Below are 10,263 nucleotides of genomic sequence, written 5' to 3'. Positions count from 1 at the left end.
TTTAGGCTACTACTTTCACTTTTTAAACACGAAATGTGCTACATAAGACTGATCGTAGCAGTGGGTCACCTATGTGTTGAAGGTAGGGGTGTTAACCAACTAGACCACCTCATGCCACCAATTTTTAGTCATCTTTAATGAGAAATCTATAAGAATGCTTAAATATTCATGTTAAAGATTTAACTTACTTTCCAAAAAGCTTGAGCAGTGTCCCAGATCAGCAAGCCACCAGTATGCACCAGCGGCAACCACAGCCTGAACAGCCTCAAAATAGTGATGTCACCAGCAAAAACTTCTCCTTGATGAATCTCACCAGACACTGAACTTTACCGATGTAGGGGACAGCACATCCAAGGATCCAGTGTCTGAAAAAAAAAGTATTTCTTGTCATTGTGTCTTTGTTTGAGCAATTGTCCCGAAAATAAAATATTTATTTTGAAAAATTACCTGTATAAACTGGTTTGCGCCTTTTGAACTCAGCCCAGATGGCACAATAGTCTCAGACTTTGCCATGCGCAGGAGCTGGATAAAACTGCACAAACTTAAGAGGAGCATTCTTCATGGACCTCTTGCCGTGTGTATGTGACACAGATGATTTCAGGATCTTACAGCCTAAACAATTAAAATGAAAGTGTTGTATTAAACCTTTGTCATCTTTGCTTTACATATGTCAGGCGTATGTATCAGATAAAGATAGAGTCATTGAGTCACTGTACCTGAGACGTGCGTTGCTGATCTTAAGGAGCTGAATGGGACAATCTGGAGATTTCAGTGGCAAACTCATACCGGCATGAATCCACGGTGAACATAATTACCACCGGGGAGAATTAATTTGGATCCTTCTTGATTCTCAACGAAGGTCAACTTTTGTCTGTTGAAAGTGTTTAGTTCATGTGGAAACTTTTAAACTATAAGCTTAATAAAAATTGAAAATGTTTTCCTTTTGTACCACAAATCAGTCAACATACTTTGCTTCCTATTGGTCAGCTCCTGACATCTCAATTGAATGGTGGTTGAACTGATGGAGCTTCAGTAACAGTGGCCTCCAAGAATCAGAGCACCACTGTCAGCGGCGGCTTCATGATGTAGTTGTAAGTTGGCAGCTCCCATCAGGCCCCCTCCTCCTGTTTAGACAAAACACAGATTGTATTGTCATGTGAAGTGTTTTCGGTTATGTTTTTCCAACACCCAAAATAGATACTTATGCTCATACCTGCTGGCCACTCTACACACTTCTCTGTGTAAGCCAGACCAAAGGCCTTTCCTGATTCTTCTCCTGGCAGTTATTGAGATCCTTGCTCTTGGTCTCAATGGTATCGCGGTGCTTTGGCATTCTTCATATCACATAGTGGGTCTTGCACACTCCCTGAACTCCAGACTAACACAAAAGAGAGCATGAGTGAGGAAACTCAAACATTGCCTTACTGAAACATGTTTGCATTCTACATATAACATATATACAAGTTGTACCTCTGCAACTCATAGACGTTTTGTCTTCTTGATGTTGATGCTTGAAGAATGTTCAGGATACCTCTTATGGACATTCAGCACTTTTCAGAGACAGCCATGTGGCGGGCAAATTACCTTACCCACAACACCCTGGATTTACTCAAACTTGATGGGAATCAGAACTGAGCAGCCAGGGACTTGAAGTGAGTTTTTGCCAGCTGGACGAAAGGATCTTTGGCCACACACCACTGTCTCAAAGATCTCAGGGTTTCACAAGCTACAAGGAAGATATCAATTGATGTATTAGTCAATGTAATGGACATCACATTAAGATATTGTTTGTGTGTGAACTTCATGTATAACAAATACCTTCAGCAAAGGTATTCTCTGCAACTGCACTGATAAGAACTTTGCTGATTACTTTTACTCCAGCCTCTAGCCAGACCCCTCCTCAGGCAGACCAACCCAGGAGCCAGTGCCTCATACTTGTACACATAGGTTTCTTACTGGCAGAAAATCAGGGCTGTAATAACAATCAAAACATATTGATGATCTTGTGATCTGAGAACTGGTGTTACTTAATTTAGAAAAAAAATGGCAGAAGTGAAACTATCAAATAAACATAAGTAAAAATCCCATAAAAATAATATGTACTACCAAAGTTAACAGATTGGACTCGCTACAGATAAAACAAAAATGATTGTCCACAATATGTTTATACTGAATGTTTTTCAAAAAGATGCTCATAGATTACAGAATTTGTACATTTCAAATATTTACATACTTAGTTATATTTACATGAAGTTAGTTATAATATCCGCACTAGAATAAGACAGAAAAAACTGTACTTACCCACAAGGGCTAGAGTCAGTGCAAGTACTACTCTCTCTCATGGCCAATGTGATGTGAGGAACAACAGTCCCAGACCGCCTTTTAAATAAATTTTCTGTCGACAAAACAATCGTAATAAAATATATAATTAACTAACGTTACATAAGTTTGAGATACAATATTTGCTCATAATAAAGCCTGTTGATGGGGTTATCACGAGTTTCTGAGGTGGCCACATACACCCATTAGGTTAGGTTAACCTGCCCCACTGTCATTTAGCCCTTTACAGATCAATGTCCATCTAAGTCAGTTTTTTAATGAAAAATTATCAGGAGAATCTGGAGAATCACGTGTGTGTTTTATCCAACAACACGACCTTCATTTTTCTTCAAATACTACATTAGTTATTTTTCTCTGTTTATTCTAAACCACGATGTGGAAATGCGATACCCTAGGAAGGAGACGGCTGCTGAAAGAACAGGCATTTCTCAGCCTTGACATACAGTCATGCTCCAACTGTCTCCAAGTACCTTGCGCACCAAGGACACATGCTCGGCGCGTGTAGTGGAGTAAATCAGAATGTCATCGATATACACCACTATACCCTGCCCATGCATGTTCCGGAAAATCTCGGTCTACAAAGGATTGGAAAACTGATGGAGCATTCTTCAACCCGTACGTATGGACAAGGTACTCATAATGCCCTGTGTGCGTTGGTACTGAACGCTGTCATCCACTCGTCTCCCTCCTGGATACGCACCAGGTTATATGCACTCCTGAGATCCAGTTTCGTGAAGAAGCACGCCCATGCATTGACTCAATCGCCGTAGCGATAAGAGGTAGCGGGTAACTGTACCCCACCGTGATTTTATTGAGACCTCGATAGTCAATGCACGGGCGTAAACCTCCATCCTTCTTCTTCACAAAAAAMAAACTCGAGGAGGCAGGTGAAGTAGKGGGCCGAATGTACCCCTGATGCAGGGATTCAGAGACATATGTATCCATAGCRACCGTCTCTGCTTGCGACAGGGGATACACGTGACTCCTGTGAAGTCAGCGTCGATGAGGTGGTAATTGAGTCGCCTTCTTTTTACAGAAGGCGAGAGCCAAATCGGCATATTCTGGGGGGATGTGCACGGTGGAGAACTGATCTGGACTTTCCACCATAGTAGCACCAACAGAAACCCCTACACACCTCCCTGAGCACTCTCGCGACCACCCCGTGAGAGCCCTCTGTTGCCAGGAAATAGTGGGGTTATGCAGAGCCAACCAGGGAAGGCCTAGTACCACAGGAAATGCAGGTGAGTCAATGACAAAGAGACTGATTCTCTCCTCATGATTCCCCTGCATAACCATGGCCAAGGAGATGGTGGCCTCCAAGATTAGCCCGGACCCTAATGGTCGACTATCTAGAGCGTGTACCGGGAAGGGTCTAACTATAGGAAAAATGGGGATCCTAACCGAATGGCTAATGCTCTGTCGATAAAATTCCCAGCTGRGCTTGAAGCGCCTTATGCAGGGAATATGGGGAAAACTCAGGGAAACAAACAGGCACAAACAGTTAATCAACAGAGGACTCTGGATGAGTGTGGTGCAAACTCACCTGGGGTGATGCCAGAGTGCCCTGCCTGTTGCACCGACTCCCAGAGGAACCAACACGGCACCGACCGGCAGTGTGTCCTCTGCGGCCACAGATGGCGCACGTGATGGCTCCTTCTCCTGTCTCCCTATGCGCCGCACCTCCTAACTCCATGGGCACCGGAGCGGGGTTGCTGGATGATGGAACCAACAGATCCCCCTCTGGACGTCCGCYGGTAACCAGCAGGTTATCCAACCGGATGGACAAATCCACCAGTTGGTCAAAGGTAATGGTGGCATCCCTGCCGACTTCGGCGGAAGTCYTGACAAACATAAACAAGTTACAACGTGAAATCGCATCTATTCCATTCATACGGTAGAGGACCAAACTACATCTCCCATACATCTCCCATTTAGCACTCTGTAAACTATATTAATAAAAACAATAAAACTGAAAGTWACATGTTTCAATAGTCTCACACTCCRTTATAACAATATCTACTGCATTAACCTTGGGATGTTTTATTTATTTCACGTTATGGACTTCTACAAAGGAGTAATCTGCAACACATACCTCTCTCAGTGTTTTCTCGGCCTGAGGAGAACAGGAGCTACGGGTAGTACCAGGGTGTTAGTAGGTGACAGAAGCACCCAGATGAAATGAAACAAAACCCGAAGATGTTAACATAATTTAGCTACTGTAGCTGCCTACCTAACATCAACAGGCAGCACCAGTAGCGCAACAATTAAAAATAGACACCAAAAGTAAAGTTCCTGGCGATCATAGCGATCTGACTCCCCCCTTCTGTCTGAACTTGGAATATTCCTGTTCGCGGGCTTTGGCCACTGACCCTCAACCTGGTTGTTCTGTTCTGCGTGGTGTACTATTCTAATAATTTGAAATTTMATGYAATAACCATTTTAACTCTACTACAAATGCGTACATTGTGTGCGGGACCCTGCAGGCGCTGGACCCTGAAGGCATTCAAATTGCAGCTTGTCCATTCATTTTGTGATATGGCTATAGTGGCATGAAAGTGGACCAAGAGTTTGGCACCAGGGCATGTGGACCGAGTTGTAACTCATAATTTGAAAGCAGGTGAAGTTTGAAAGGCACAAGAGGGTGTGTGGTGTGCATCTGGAGTGAACACAGGGCAATGAGTAGGARATGTGTAGGAACCTCCTTRMGGTGTTCTATGTGTTCTGTGCCACTTTGCAGGATGGGGCTGTGCTTCTAGAAGTTCCATGACATGTTGTAGGCCAAATGCAAATACTAAAGTGACAGAGTGAAATATGAATTTGTCCTACAAATCTTTTAGGGAAATGGTGTACTTTTAAAAATAATCTTTCAACAGTTGTTCTGTATCTTCTCTATCTGTCTGTATCTAATACGTGTTGCATTGACTGAATTGTTGCCAAAGTAAGCTACATTCTACAGTTGAAGTCGGAAGTTTACATACACTTAGGTTGGAGTCATTAAAACTTGTTTTTCAACCACTCCACACATTTCTTGTTATCAAACAAGCAAAGGACCTTGTGAAGGTTCTGGAGGAAACAGGTACAAAAGTAMCTATATCCACAATAAAAAGAGTCGTAAATCGACATAACCTGAAAGGCCGCTCAGCAAGGAAGAAGCCACTGCTCCGAAACTGCCATATAAAAGCCAGACTACAGTTTGCAACTGCACATGGGGACAAAGATCATACTTTTTTGAGAAATGTCCTCTGGTCTGATGAAAGAAAAATAGAACTGTTTGGCCATAATGACCATCGTTATGTTTGGAGGAAAAAGGGGGAGACTTGCAAGCCGAAGAACACCATCCCAACCGTGAAGCACAGGGGTGGCAGCATCATGTTGTAGGGGTGCATTGCTGCGGGAGGGACTGTGCAATTCACAAAATAGATAGCCTAATTTTTTGTGAGGTAGAAAAATTATCGTGGATATATTGAAACAACATCTCAAGACATCAGTCAGGAAGTTGAAGCTTGGTCGCAAATGGGTCTTCCAAATGGACAATGACCCCAAGCATACTTCCAAAGTTGTGGCAAAATGGCTTAAGGACAACGAAGTCAAGGTATTGGAGTGGCCATCACAAAGCCCTGACCTCAATCCTATAGAAAAATTTGTGGGCAGAACTGAAAAAGCATGTGCGAGCAAGGAGGCCTACAAACCTAACTCAGTTACACCAGCTCTGTCAGGAGGAATGGGCCAAAATTCACCAACTTATTGTGGGAAGCTTGTGGAAGGCTACCCGAAACGTTTGACCCAAGTTAAACAATTTAAAGGTCAATGCTACCAAAATACTAATTGAGTGTATGTGAACTTCTGACACTCTGGAATGTGATGTAAGAAATAAAAGCTGAAATAAATCATTCTCTCTCCTATTATTCTGACATTTCACATTCTTAAAATAAAGTGGTGATCCAAACTGATCTTAGACACGGAATTTTTACTAAGATTAAATGTCAGGAATTGTGAAAAACTGAGTTTGTAAACTTCCGACTTCAACTGTGATTTTGTCTCAGGCCTGGTCTGTACTAAATCTTATTGCGAGAGGTTATCTACATTTTTTTATTTGTCTCTGAATAGTTGTTTTCATTTTTATATTGTTACAGAAGTAAGAATCATTGTCAAACAAATAGCCTACCTTGTTTGGGTTTTGAAATGCTTTCTGAATATTGTCCTAATGGTCAGATTTCATGTAAACAATATTTTATAAGTATAATATATTATACACTGAACAAAAATGCAATATGTAAAGTGTTGGTCCCATGTTTCATGAGCTGAAAGAAAAGATCCCAGAAATGTTCCATTACACCAATTTTTTTTATTTCTCTCAAAATGTTGTGCAAAATTGTTTACATCCCTGGTAGTCAGCATTTCTCCTTTGCCAAGATAATACATTAACCTGACAGGTGTGGCATATAAAAAATCTGATTAAACTGCATGATCATTACACAGGTGCACCTTGTGCTGGGAACAATAAAAGGCCACTCTAAAATGTGCAGTTTTGTCAYCACAACACAATGCCACAGATGTCTCAAGTTTTGAGGGAGCGTGCAATTGGCATGCTGACGGCAAGATTGTCCAACCAGAGCTGTTAACAGAAAATGTCATGTTGATTTCTCGACCATAAGCTGTCTCCAACATCGTTTTACAGAATTTGGCAGTACGTCCATCCAGCCTCACAACTGCAGACCACGTGTTTGGCGTTGTGTTAGAGAGCAGTTTGCTGATGTCAACGTTGGGTTATGGTATGGGCAGGGTAAGCTACGGACAATGAACATAATTGCATTTTATCGATGGCAAAACTCTACCCCCCCATCATATTACTTTCAACTTTTAGAAAGTGTTTTACTCAATTACTTTGATCACTGGTGAGCTCAACCGTGATGTGATTAATTGTAAATAGTAATTGCTATTAGCTAAATCATATTATGGTTTCTATCAGCTGAGGATTAGCTAAATATGACCGCTTGTGTTAGCTCACTCTTTCCTCACCTAGTGCTAGGATTTGGATGAGAATTGTGTTATGCTGTTGCTAATTCTGTGAATGTCTGAACTTTGCATCCAAAAATGAACTGCTCAGATTGAGGACATAACGTTGTAAAGATTATGTTTATGAGAAGAAAAATGAGTGTGGCCAGCTCAAACGCTGACTGTTGCGTCAATCATAATTASACATTCTAATTTGGTATTTTGGTACTTTAATAGGATCCCCATTAGCTGTTGCAAAAGCAGCAGCTACTCTTCCTGAGGTCCACACAAAACATGAAACATGACATAATACAGAACATTAATAGACAAGAACAGCTCAAAGACAGAACTACATCTTTCTTTTTAAAGGCACACTTAGCCTACATATCAATACAACATGCAATAATGGCTCTATATAATACTAGCATGCATAGTATTTTTATCAGCCCTCTGATTACGATGAAGAGCAAGACGTGCCACTCTGTTCTGGGCCAGCTGCAGCTTAACTAGGTCTTTCTTTGCAGCACTCGACCACACGACTGGACAATAATCAATAAGATAAGACAGAACTAGAGCCTGCAGGACTTGCCTTTTGGAGTGAGATGTCAAAAAAGCAGAGCATCTCTTTATTATGGACAGACCTCTCCCCATCTTTACAACCATTGAATCTATATTTTGACTATGACAGTTTACAATCTAAGGTAACACCAAGTAATTTAGTCTCCTCAACTTGTTCAACAGCCACACCATTCATTACCAGATTCGGCTTACGTCTAGAACTTCAGGAATGATTTGTACCAAATACAATGTTCAGGACCAGTTTATTACGGGCCACCCATTCCAAAACAACAGACTGCAACTTTTTGTTAAGGGTTTCAGTGACTTCATTAGCTGTGGTTGCTGATGCGTTTATGGTTGAATCATCAGCATACATGGACACACATGCTTTGTTTAATGCCAGTGGCAGGTCATTGGTAAAAATAGAAATGAGTAGAGGGCCTAGAGAGCTGCKCTGTGGAAGTGTTTTAATCACACTGGTTTCAGCCTAAACTGCAGGGACTACTGTAGATTGATCACACCCATGAGTTCGTACGCGTCAAAGTGTTAACATAAAACAGCTCCTGTTTTTAAAGTTAGATGTAGGTAGAGGTCATATAAGATGCTCACACTTGTAATTTGTCAAATGAGACTGACCACAGTTATAGAAGGGCAAATCCCCTGGATACCTGTCTGGCTGGCAATTAGCCTGGTAAGCCCCCCCCCCCCCCCCCCTTGGATATTGTATTCCTTTGCTACCAAATGGAAAACACGTGTAAACAACATGTTGTGACACATCAAATGATTTATTTTGTTGTTGTTGTTCATATGCTATCTCTCAAGTCATATTGTGTGGTTAGTTTGATTTTGTTTGGTGAGTTTGATATGTCCCATACAATACACGGTATATGCAGCCTGTTTAACAACATAATTGATCTGAGAAATAAAGTAGAATTGAATGGTTCATTCCCTAAACTAAAATGACTGTGTGGTCTCAGACGTTGTGAGTCAAAACAGAGCAGGAAGCTTATCTCCACTTCGTGGTTGGCATAGRCCTTTACACAACTGGTGGATAGTTGTCCTGGAAACAACAATTGCTCAAGTCAGTGATTGAAAAATAATTATGATAAAACCGCTTTAACGTGCACTATGAATGACATTTTCTTTTGTGCCCGGGGTGTTGATATACCTTATATATATTGTTTAGCTTGGATAAGGAAATCCTACCAGACAAGCACAGCCTGACTATTATCAATGAGCTATCGTGAGAATGACTGTTGAGTTATAGCCACTTAAAACAAAATAGATTTAGTGTTGCTATCAAAGTCATTCCAAAGGGTAGGTTTAACAGAGCACAGAAAATGTGACCATACTCTCTTTCATTCATATATCATTAATGCTATTTAGGGCTATGTACTATAGGCAGTCATCAACAGCTATTGTTTCAATTCATTTCAATTTGATTTAGTCATAACTACATTTTTYGTTGAGATGGAGACATGAATTCAAAATAACAATTATTAATTTGTAGACAAACTGGAAGTAAATCCAGACAGAGGCACAGGTGGAAGTATCCAAGCATTAGATTCATCTCCTTSAAATGTTGATATTTGGATGCAACCAAATACAATTCAGTATCACTTTTGAAATGAAATAAATAGCCTATTAAATTGAATGTTGGATTCACATTTCCAATTCAACCAAAAATAACAGTTAAAGAATGTAATTAAGCCAGTGGCTCAGATGGAACTATTCAAGAAGTAGATACATCTCCTTTAAATATTCATATTTAGTTGCYTTGTCATCCAAACACAATTCAATGTTTCTTTTGTAGTGCAGTAAATAGCCTAAAGTTCTAAATCTAACAAACTAATGTAATATTGATCCATAAAATGAGTAACGCATCTATGGCCACATTGAGGTCACTGAAACTATAAAGTCTTCTTATGTAATCACATAAAACGTGCATGTTCAAGATAGCATGCGTAGGTAGTCGCAGGTCTGTTGGGATCTTCACAATTGCTGTGATAATCTGCGCAGAATCTCGAAGGGCATTGATCACTTACAACATGCACTTTCAACTGCAATCCAGGTCATTTGGTTCTACTATTAGATGAAGGACAGGGATAAGTAACACATGATCTGTTTTATAAATAAACAAAATATCTTACATTGTATTCCCATTTGWACTTTACTGTGCTTTTAAATGGTTGAAAATGCAGTGATAGACATTTGGTTGACAACTAAACCAATAATCTGACATTGTTTTTTCATTGGAATTTTGTTGTGCTTTAGATGGTTGAAAGCATAGATGGTTGAAAGCATAGTGATACACATTGGAAATTCAGCTAACTTTTGTCTGTCTTTTTGAGTCGGTGAATATAGGTTGAA

At 40.6% G+C, this 10,263-nt stretch overlaps 2 pseudogenes; both read right to left on the bottom strand.

The window, feature by feature from the left end:
• The window catches only part of LOC111971245 (vitellogenin-like), a 7,572-nt pseudogene extending 7,181 nt beyond the window's left edge, over positions 1–391 (bottom strand).
• Positions 392–499: 108 nt separating this feature from the next.
• Positions 500–4,192, bottom strand: LOC139028476 (vitellogenin-like; annotated as a pseudogene).
• Between the last annotated feature and the right edge of the window lie 6,071 nt (positions 4,193–10,263).

The sequence above is a fragment of the Salvelinus sp. IW2-2015 genome, linkage group LG13 (assembly GCF_002910315.2).
Source record: "Salvelinus sp. IW2-2015 linkage group LG13, ASM291031v2, whole genome shotgun sequence".
Lineage (NCBI taxonomy): Eukaryota > Metazoa > Chordata > Actinopteri > Salmoniformes > Salmonidae > Salvelinus > Salvelinus sp. IW2-2015.
Note: the sequence above shows the minus strand (reverse complement) of the source record. Positions and strands in the feature narration are given on the sequence as shown.